This window comes from Equus asinus, chromosome 14, assembly GCF_041296235.1.
Source record: "Equus asinus isolate D_3611 breed Donkey chromosome 14, EquAss-T2T_v2, whole genome shotgun sequence".
NCBI lineage: Eukaryota > Metazoa > Chordata > Mammalia > Perissodactyla > Equidae > Equus > Equus asinus.
The window spans coordinates 16,163,793-16,174,578 of record NC_091803.1 but is presented as its reverse complement, the minus strand read 5'-3'; the positions used below and the strand labels follow the sequence as shown (position 1 = coordinate 16,174,578).

Below are 10,786 nucleotides of genomic sequence, written 5' to 3'. Positions count from 1 at the left end.
GGGGCTACAAAACCAAGAGCAAAGGAGATAAGTAGAAGGACAACAACAGAGAGTAGCAGCTCTCCATCAGAACAGACTAAACCATGGGACGAGAAACAAAGGAAATTGAAGAGAACCAGAAAACAAGACATAAAATAGCAGCGGTAGGCCCCCACATTTCAATAATCACTCTAAATGTAAATGGATTGAACTCTCCAATCAAAGGAAACAGAGTGGCAGGATGGATCAAAGAACAAGACCCAACAATATGCTGCCTCCAGGAAACACACCTCAGCCCCAAAGACAAACACAGACTCAGAGTGAAGGGATGGAAGACAATACTCCAAGCTAATAATGAACAAAAGAAAGCAGGTGTCGCTATACTAATATCAGACAAAGTAGACTTCAAAGCACAACAGATAAAGAAAGACAAAGAGGGACAGTATATAATGATAAAAGGGACTCTCCACCAAGAAGACATAACACTTATAAATATATACGCACCCAACACAGGAGCACCAAAATTTGTAAAGCAACTCTTAACAGAACTAAAAGAAGACATCAACAACAATACAATAATAGGGGACCTCAACACACCATTAACACCAATGGACAGAACATCCAGACAGAAAATCAACAAGGAAATAATAGAATTAAATGAAAAGTTAGACCAGATGGACTTAATAGATATATATAGAACACTTCATCCAAAAACAGCAGGTTACACATTCTTCTCAAGTGCACATGGAACATTCTCAAGGATAGACCATGTTTTGGGAAACAAAGCAAGCATCAATAAATACAAGAGAGTTGAAATAATATCAAGCATCTTTTCTGATCATAATGCTATGAAACTAGAAATCAACTACAAGAATAAAGCAGAGAAAAGTGCAAAAATGTGGAGACTAAACAACATGCTACTGAACAAACAATGGATTATTGAAGAAATTAAAGAAGAAATCAAATATTATCTGGAGACAAATAAAAAATGAGAACACGTCATACCAAATCATTTGGGATGCAGCAAAGGCAGTCCTAAGAGGGAAATTCATTGCAATACAGGCTCACCTCATTAAACAAGAAAAAGCTCACATAAGTAACTTCAAACGCACCTAACAGAACTAGAAAAAGAAGAACAAACAAAGCCCAGAGTCAGTAGAAGGAGGGAAATAATAAAAACAAGAGCAGAAATAAATGACATTGAAACAAAAAAGACAGTAGAAAGGATCAATGAAACAAAGAGTTGGTTCTTCGAAAAAATTAACAAAATCGACAAACCCTTAGCCAGACTCACCAAGAAAAGAAGAGAGAAATCTCAAATAAATAAAATTAGGAATGAGAGAGGAGAAATCACAACAGATACCGAAGAAATACAAGGGATCATAAGAGAATACTATGAAAAACTATATGCCAACAAATTGAACAACCTAGAAGAAATGGACAAATTCCTAGACTCTTACAACCTTCCCAAACTGAACCAGGAAGAAATGGAGAATCTGAATAGGCCAATCACAAGTAAAGAAATAGAAACAGTAATCAAAAACCTCCCCAAAAATAAGAGTCCAGGACCAGACAGCTTCTCTGGAGAATTCTACCAAACATTCAAAGAAGATTTAATACCTATCCTTCTCAAACTATTCCAGAAAATTGAGGAAGATGGAGTACTCCCTAACACATTCTATGAAGCCAACATCACTCTGATCCCCAAACCTGACAAGGACAACACAAAGAAGGAGAACTACAGGCCAATATCACTGATGAACATAGATGCAAAAATCCTCAACAAAATTCTGGCAAACCGAATACAGCAATACATCAAAAAGATTATACACCATGATCAAGTGGGATTTATACCAGGGAGACAGGGATGGTTCAACATCCGCAAGTCAATCAACGTGATGCACTACATTAACAAAATGAAAAACAAAAACCACATGATCATCTCAATAGATGCAGAGAAAGCATTCGACAAGATCCAACATCCATTTATGATAAAAACTCTCAATAAAATGGGTATAGAAGGAAAGTACCTCAACATAATAAAGGCCATATATGACAGACCCACAGCCAACATCATACTCAATGGACAAAAACTGAAAGCCATCCCTCTGAGGACAGGAACAAGACAAGGGTGCCCACTTTCACCACTCTTATTCAACATAGTACTGGAGGTGTTGGCCAGAGCAATTCGGCAGGAAAAAGAAATAAAAGGAATCCAAATAGGCAATGAAGAAGTAAAACTCTTGCTGTTTGCAGATGATATGATCTTATATATAGAAAACCCCAAAGAATCCATAGGAAAACTATTAGAAACAATCAACAGCTACAGCAAAGTTTCAGGGTATAAAATCAACATACATAAATCAGTAGCATTTCTATACACTAACAATGGACTAACAGAAAAAGGACTCAAGAACTCAATCCCATTCACAATCACAATGAAAAGAATAAAATACCTTGGGATAAATTTAACCAAGGAAGTGAAAGATTTATACAATGAAAACTACAAGACTTTCTTGAAAGAAATTGACGACGACATAAAGAGATGGAAAGACATTCCATGCACATGGATTGGAAGAATAAACATAGTTAAAATGTCCATACTACCTAAAGCAATCTACAGGTTCAATGCTATCCCAATAGGATCCCAAGGACATTCTTTACAGAAATTGAACAAAGAATCCTAAAATTCATGTGGGGCAACAAAAGACCCCGAATTGCTAAAGCAATCCTGAGAAAGAAGAACAAAGCGGGAGGCATCACAATCCCTGACTTCAAAGTATACTACAAAGCCACAGTAATCAAAACAGCATGGTACTGGTACAAAAACAGGTGCACAGATCAATGGAACAGATTGAAAGCCCAGAGATAAAACCATACATCTATGGACAGCTAATCTTTGACAAAGGAGCTGAAGGCCTACAATGGAGAAAAGAAAGTCTCTTCAACAAATGGTGCTGGGAAAACTGGACAGCCACATGTAAAAGAATGAAAATTGACCATTCTTTTTCACCATTCACCAAAATAAACTCAAAATGGATCAAAGACCTAAAGATTAGGCCTGAACAATAAGTCTTCTAGAAGAGAATATAGGCAGTACACTCTTTGACATCAGTTTCAAAAGAATCTTTTCGGACACCATAACCCCTCAGATGAGGGAAACAATAGAATAAACAAATGGGACTTCATCAGACTAAAGAGTTTCTTCAAGGCAAGGGAAAAGAGGATTGAAACAAAAAAACAGCCCACTAATTGGGAAAAAATATTTACAAGCTACTTATCCGACAAAGGATTAATCTCCATAATATACAAAGAACTCACACAGCTTAACAACAAAAAAACAAACAACCCGATCAAAAAATGGGCTGAGGACATGAACAGACATTTCTCCAAAGAAGATATAAGTATGGCCAATAGACACATGAAAAGATGCTCATCATCACTAATCATCAGGGAAATGCAAATCAAAACTACACTAAGATATCACCTTACACCCGTTAGATTGGCAAAAATATCCAAAACCAAGAGTCACAAATGTTGGAGAGGCTGTGGTGAAAAGGGAACCCTCATACACTGTTGGTGGGAATGCAAACTAGTGCAGCCACTATGGAAAACAGTATGGAGATTTCTCAAAAAGTTAAAAATAGAAATACCCTATGACCCAGCTATCCCACTACTGGGTATCTATCCTAAGAACCTGAAATCAGCAATCCCAAAAATCACATGCACCCCTATGTTCATCGCAGCATTATTTACAATAGCCAAGACGTGGAACCAACCTAAATGCCCAGAAACTGACGACTGGATAAAGAAGATATGGTATATATACACAATGGAATACTACTCAGCCATAAAAAAGGACCAAATTGTTCCATTCGCATCAACATGGATGGACCTTCACGGTATTATGTTAAGCAAAATAAGCCAGACAGAGAAAGACGAACTCTATATGACTCCACTTATAGGTGGAAGTTAACATATAGACAAGGAGAACTGATCGGTGGTTACCCGGGAAAAGGGGGGGTGGGGGAGGGCACAAAGGGTGAAGTGGTGTACCCACAACATGACTAACAATAATGTACAACTGAAATCTCACAAGGTTGTAATCTATCATAATCTTAATAAAAAAAAAAATTAAACATACGCTTACCCTGCGACCCAGCAGTTGCCCTCCTGGGCATTTATCCCAGCGAAATGAGACCTTATGTCTGCACAAAAACTTGTACATGAATGTTCATAGCAGCTTTATTTGTAATAGTCAAAACCTGGAAACAAGCAAAATATCTTCCAAGAGGTAAATGGTTAAAGAAACCATAGTACAGCCATTCTATGGAATAGAATTCCAAAGAATTCTCAGTGACAAAAAGGAACAAACTATTGATACATGCAACAATTGGACGGATCTCAAGGGCGTTATGCGATGTGAAAAAGCTAATTTCAGGAGGTCACACTCTATATGATTGCATTTCTACAACAGTATCGAAATGACAAAATTACAGAGATGGAGAACAAAGTAGTGATGCCCAGGGTTTAGGGATTGTGGAGGAAAGGGAGGTGGGTGTGACTGTAAAGGGAGAGAACCAGAAAGATCTTTGTGGCGATAGGATAGTTCTGTCTTGATTGACTCGATGGTTACAGGAATCTACCTATATGATAAAATGACAGAACTACACACATACATTGTATAAATGTCTCATTCCTGGTTTTGATATTGTACTACCATTTTTTAAGATGTAACCATTACGGGAAACCGGATGAAAGGTACAGGGGACCTCTCCATACACTTCTTTGCAACTTCCAGTGACTCTATAATTATTTCAAAATAAAACAAAAAAAAAGTCTTAGCTGATTGACAACAACGAAATAGACTAATATTTTAAAATCAAAGCAGGGGCCGGCCGGGTGGCGCAGTGGTTAATTTTGCACGTTCCTCTTCAATGGCCCGGGGTTCGCTGATTTGGATCCCCGGTGCAGACACGGCACCACTTGGCAAGCCATGTTGTGGTAGGCATCCCACTATAAAGTAGAGGAAGATGGGCACAGATGTTAGCTCAGGGCCAGTCTTCCTCAGCAAAAAGAGGAGGATTGGCAGTAGTTACCTCAGGGCTAATCATCCTCAAAAAAATAAATAAATAGGGGCCAGTTCTGTGGCTGAGTGGTTAAGTTCGCGCACTCCGCTGCGGCGGCCCAGGGTTCGGATCCTGGGCGCAGACATGGCACCGCTCATCAGGCCATGTTGAGGCGGCGTCCCACATCCCACAACTAGAAGCACCAGCAACTAAGATATACAACTGTGTACAGGGGGGTTTGGGGAGATAAAGCAGGGGGAAAAAAAAGATTGGCAACAGTTGTTAGCCCAGGTGCCAATCTTAAAAAAAAAAAAAAAAGACACTTCAACATCATGAAAATAAATAAATAAATAAATAAAATCAAAGCAAATATTTTTAGTGCTTCAAATCATCACCTTGAGGTGTGAAAAATGGATTCCGACAAGTGGTTTCTCCTGGTGTGAGATGCTGTCCGCCTTGGCTGGGGTGTAGGAGAATGCGGTGTCCAGTGTTTGAGTGGATTTCCGCTGGGCTCCACATTCTGGAATGCCTTTCCCAAGTGGAGCACCTCTTCTGTCTTCAGCTCCCTGGGGGGACAGTGACACTCCAATGCTTTGATGATTCCATTTAGGGCAGTTATGAAAAGACCTCCTACTGCAATTCTCGCAGCTCTCCCTATTCTCAGGAAATTTGTTGCATTAAGTCCGACAAAGCGCCCCAATCACGCTGTGTCTTGGTGTGTTTATCTAGGCAAGATGGCCGACGTGGGACTTTGCTGAAACCCGTGGATGCAAAATGAAAGTCACGTTGCGAAATGCATTTGCACGGTCATGAAATGCAAGTTCCACAGAACACGCGAAAGTGAAATCCAGAAGATAGAAGAGAAGTGCCAAAGATTTCCCCTTAGACTCACTGGCGCTTTATTGTTTGACCCTTCCACAGACAACTGCAGGGAGCATGTTGGTGAGTGGAGCACTGATGTTGAAGGAGAGTTTTGTGTGTCCGGTACCAGGGGCCATTATGTTTGACCAGCACTTTCTTTCAACAGCAGCCTAAGGGAAACATCCCAAGAGAAGGTGCTCTTGTACTCGGGAGCCAATGGCCCAGAGGAAGCTTCTGGCAGCAGCTGCCACATTCTGAGAATCAAGCAGACCCTACTGGCCAGAAACTGTATATATATATATATTTAATACAATATATATATTTTTTAAGATTTTGTTTTTCCTTTTTCTCCCCACAGGCCGCAGGTACATAGTTGTATATTTTTAGTTGTGGGTCCTTCTCGTTGTGGCATGTGGGACACCGCCTCAGCATGGCCTGATGAGTGGTATCACGTTTGCACCCAGGATCCAAACCGGCGAAACCCTGTACCTCCGAAGCAGAGCATGCGAACTTAACCACTCAGCCACGGGGCCTGCCCCTTAATGCAATATTTTTTAAAATTTAATTTAATTTTTAACTGTGGTAAAATACATGTACCAGAAAATTTACTGCCTTAACCAATGTTAAGAATGTTCACATTGTCGGGGCCAGCCGGTGGCCGAGTGGTTAAGTTCACGCACTCAGCTTCGGCGGCCCAGGGTTTCGCTGGTTCAGATCCTGGGCGCGGACATGGCACAGCTCATCAACCCATGCTGAGGCGGCATCCCACATACCACAACTAGAAGGACCCACAACTGAAAATACACAACTTTGTACCGGGGGGCTTTGGGAGAAAAAGGAAAAATAAAATCTTTTTAAAAACCCACAAAAAACCATGCTGAGGCAGCATCCTACACAGCACAACCAGAAGGACCTACAGCTAGAATATACAACCATGTACTGGGGGGCTTTGGGGAGAAAGAAAATAAAAGGAAAAAAGAAGAAGATTGGCAGCAGACGTTAGCTCGGGGGCCAATCTTTAATAAAAAAAAAAAGAATATTCACATTGTTCTGCAATAATGGATCTCCAGAACTTTTCCCTCTTCCAAATCTAAAACTCTGTACCCATTAAACAGTTCCCCATTCCCCCCTCCCTCCAGCCCCTGGCACCCACTATTCTACTTTCTGTCTCTATTTGACGTGCTAGGTAACTCATATAAGTGGAATCGTATGGCGTTGGTCCTCTCGTGCCTGGCTTACTTCACTCGGCATAATGTCTTCAAGGTTCATCCATGTTGTGGCAGCTGTCGGCATTTTCTTCCTTTTCAAAGCTGAATTATTCCATTGTATGGATATACTACATTTTATTTATCTATTGAGGTCATTCTCCAGTCTTCTTTTTCTTGCATTCCACCATCGGCATCCATTCCACCAGCCAATCTTTTCAGCCGCAGCTTCAAAATATCTCCGGAGCCCAAGCTCTTCTCTCCTCCTCCATGTCAGTCTGCTGCGGACACTTCTCAACTGGGATGATTTCGCCCCCTAGGGGGCACTTGGCAACTTCTGGAAACATTTTTGGTTATCGCAATTAGATAGATGCTGCTAAACATCCTACAATACACAGGACAGGCCTTCACAACAAAGAATTATCCATAGTGCCGAGGATGAGAAACTCTGCTGTAATATATGCCACCATCCTACCTCGCCTGGATTTCTGCAGTAGCCTAATTGGTCTCCTTGCTTCCATGCTTCCCCCTCTAGAGGTACTCTCTGCACCATGACCAGGTATCCTTTGAAAGGGAAATCACATCCTGCTACTCTCCTGCTCTCATCCTTGAGTGGCTCCCCATGCGAATGAGATCTAAAAGCCCACAATGCCCTTCGTGAATTGATCCCTGGCTACCTCTCTGAGCTCACCTCCGACCACTCCCTCTCTCATTCATTCTGCTTCAGCCACACTGGCCTCCTTGCCATTCCTTGAACATACCAAGCTTGCTCCTGCCTCAGGGTCTTTGCACTGGAGCTGTCATCCCCAGATAGTTGCACAACTCACCCCCTTACCTCATTCAAGGCTCTGCTCAAATGTCACCTCCTCAGAATGTCCTTTCCTGACCACTCTCTCCAAATTAGCAGTCTTCTCTACCCCCATGATCCTGTTTGAAAAGCCTGATGCTCCTGAAGCTCCAGTACCATGCCCTTGACTGTTGAAGGTGAACAGACAGTCTAAACACCAGCCAGTCAAGCACACACACAGCCTCTTGGAAAGTGCTCAAATGACATTTTGCTTCTGGTTCAAGAGACATAGTCTGTGTAGCTTGACCCCTGAGAAAGGCCCACAAGTATAGGACCTTTGACCTAGATCTCAGCATGGACAACATGGCCATACCCATAACTGGAAGAGAATGTGCCCCACACAATAACCTGCTGGGTAGGAATATAATACGGATAACAATTCCCCCTTGCTGGATTAGTGTGGACATCAGGGATAGGGAGTATAAAGACCCAGCGTGGAGAGACAGGTCTATCCATAAAAGGTTGGTGGGAACAAAATAGATTCAATGGCAGCATCTATGAAAAGTTTAAACACACATACCTTTTTTTTTCCTCCTCAAAGCCCCAGTATATAGTTGTATATCATAGTTGTAGGTCATTCTAGTTCCCCTACGTGGGATGCTGCCACAGCATAGCCTGACGAGCGGTGCCATGTCCACACCCAGGATCTGAACCAGCAAAACCCTGGGCCGCCAAAGCGGAGCGCGTGAACTTAACCACTCGGCCATGGGGCTGGGCCCAAACACACATACCGTTTGAGCCACAAATTCACTTGCAAGAATTGATCCTACAGAAATATCCAGGAAGACATGTAAAGATAGATGTACAAGGAAGTCCTTGTTTGTAGAAGTGAAAAAATTGCAACCATCTGAATGTTCAGCAAGAGGACCTGGGCTGGATAAATTGCGGTAAGTGCATGTAACGGTGTTCTGTCCAGCCATCAAAAAGAATGAGGTGATTTTCAGCATGAAAGATGTCCCCTACGCCTTACAATGTGAAAAAGTAGGCTGCATAACAGATTGAATATGATCCACATTTTTAACTGTATTTTTAAAGTAAACCTTTTCTTTTGGAATAATTTTAGGCTTATAGAAAAGTTGCCAAAATACTACATGGAGTTTCTATGTATTCTTCACCTAGTTTCCCCTGCTGTTGACAGTCTTAGACAACCACAATACATTTGTCAAAATGGAGAAATTAACATTGGTACATTAACATTAACCAGACTCTGGGCTTTAATTGGATACTACCAGTTTTCCCACTAATGTCTTTTTTCTGTTGCAGGATCCAGTCCAGGGTACCACATTGCATTTAGTAAGTGTATTTTTAAATGATTTATGTGCACAGAAAAAAATGTCTGGAAGCGTTCTCCACAAACCGTTAACAATGGTGGGGGTGGGAGGGAGTGGATTGCATTTTTACTTTAGACGCTTCTTTATTTTTTAAGGTAATTTTAAACACTTTATAGTAAAAAGCCAAAATATTATACAAATATATCTGTTTTCCTTTGCTGTAATCTGTCACACACTCGCTCCAGTGGGCTGTAAATTTTGTACACCATTTGACATTTAATAATGAAATAGTGAAGAGTTTCCCACACACTCCAGGGCCCCTTTCTTTGTACACCCCTAAATTTCTTTTTACCTCACCTACTGCACCAAAAAAATGTGCCGAGTCTCAACCCACTGGGGTCCCTTCAGCTAAAGTCTGGCTACAGAATTAATGCAATGGCTGTAGGGTCAGTGGCATGTGCAAATGTGTGTCTGGCAAATTCCGACTGCCCCACAACTTGTGACTATTCTTATTTTCTATCACACGCCAGCTATTTTTCTCCCCAGGGTGACACGCAGAAAGAAAAGTCCTATTTTTTAAGCACCTAGTGACTATCTGATATGAACTAGTTGGGGAGATGGGCATGGAAACCCTAACACTTGTTTGTATTAAGGTTATTTATCCGGGGCTGGCCCTGTGGCCAAGTGGTTATGTTTGCGCGCTCCGCTGCAGGCGGCCCAGTGTTTCGTTGGTTTGAATCCTGGGCGCGGACATGGCACTGCTCATCAAGCCGCGCTGAGGCAGCGTCCCACATGCCACAACTAGAAGGACCCACAACGAAGAATATACAACTATGTACCGCGTGGCTTTGGGGAGAAAAAGGAAAACAATAATAAAATCTTTAAAAAAAAAAAGGTTATTTATCCGGGTGTATCTCCCACACACATACGTGTTGGGTGTAATTAACTGTAATATAAAGTGTCAGAGGGACAGTAAGGTGTAGAGGCAAAAGAACAGGAAGTGGGATCCCCTAAATCTGGGATTAAATCTTGATTTGGGTCCTTGCTGGCTGTGTGACCTTGGGCACAACTTCTCTGGGAGCTAATTCACTCATCTGTAAAATGGGCCAATGACACTTCCCTAGATGGATATAAAGATTACGGTACTGGCGGATTATGAGTAAATGATAAATGATAGTTATTATTATAGGTATTTTTTGTCATTATTTATAAAATAAAAAGACACCTTTCTTTTATGATTTGTGCTTTTGGGGGTGGATGGGAAAGGAGGTCATATTTATCAAATACCCTGCACCTCACTCTGCCCTAGCAGGTTATTTATTCTAGAAGTTTTATTTATTTTTTTATTTTTGGTGAGGAAGATTGGCCCTGAGCCAACACCTGTTGCCAATCTTCCCCTTTTTGCTTGCGGAAGATTGTCGCTGAGCTAACATCCATGCCAATCTTCCTTTATTTTGTATGTGGGATGCTGCCATAGCGTGGCTTGATGAGCGGGGTGTAGGTCTGCACCCAGGATCTGAACCCGCAAACCCCAGGCTACCAAAGCGGAGCATG

The 10,786-nt window shown here is 41.6% G+C and overlaps 1 long non-coding RNA gene across 1 annotated transcript; it reads right to left on the bottom strand.

Moving 5' to 3' along the window:
• Positions 1 to 4,201: 4,201 nt before the first annotated feature.
• LOC139040163 (uncharacterized) lies at positions 4,202 to 7,406 on the bottom strand. Its single transcript, XR_011494152.1, has 3 exons — positions 7,149 to 7,406; positions 5,444 to 6,079; positions 4,202 to 4,995 (listed from the first exon to the last, which is right to left on the bottom strand). It is a non-coding gene; the product is annotated as an uncharacterized lncRNA (long non-coding RNA).
• Positions 7,407 to 10,786: the final 3,380 nt, after the last annotated feature.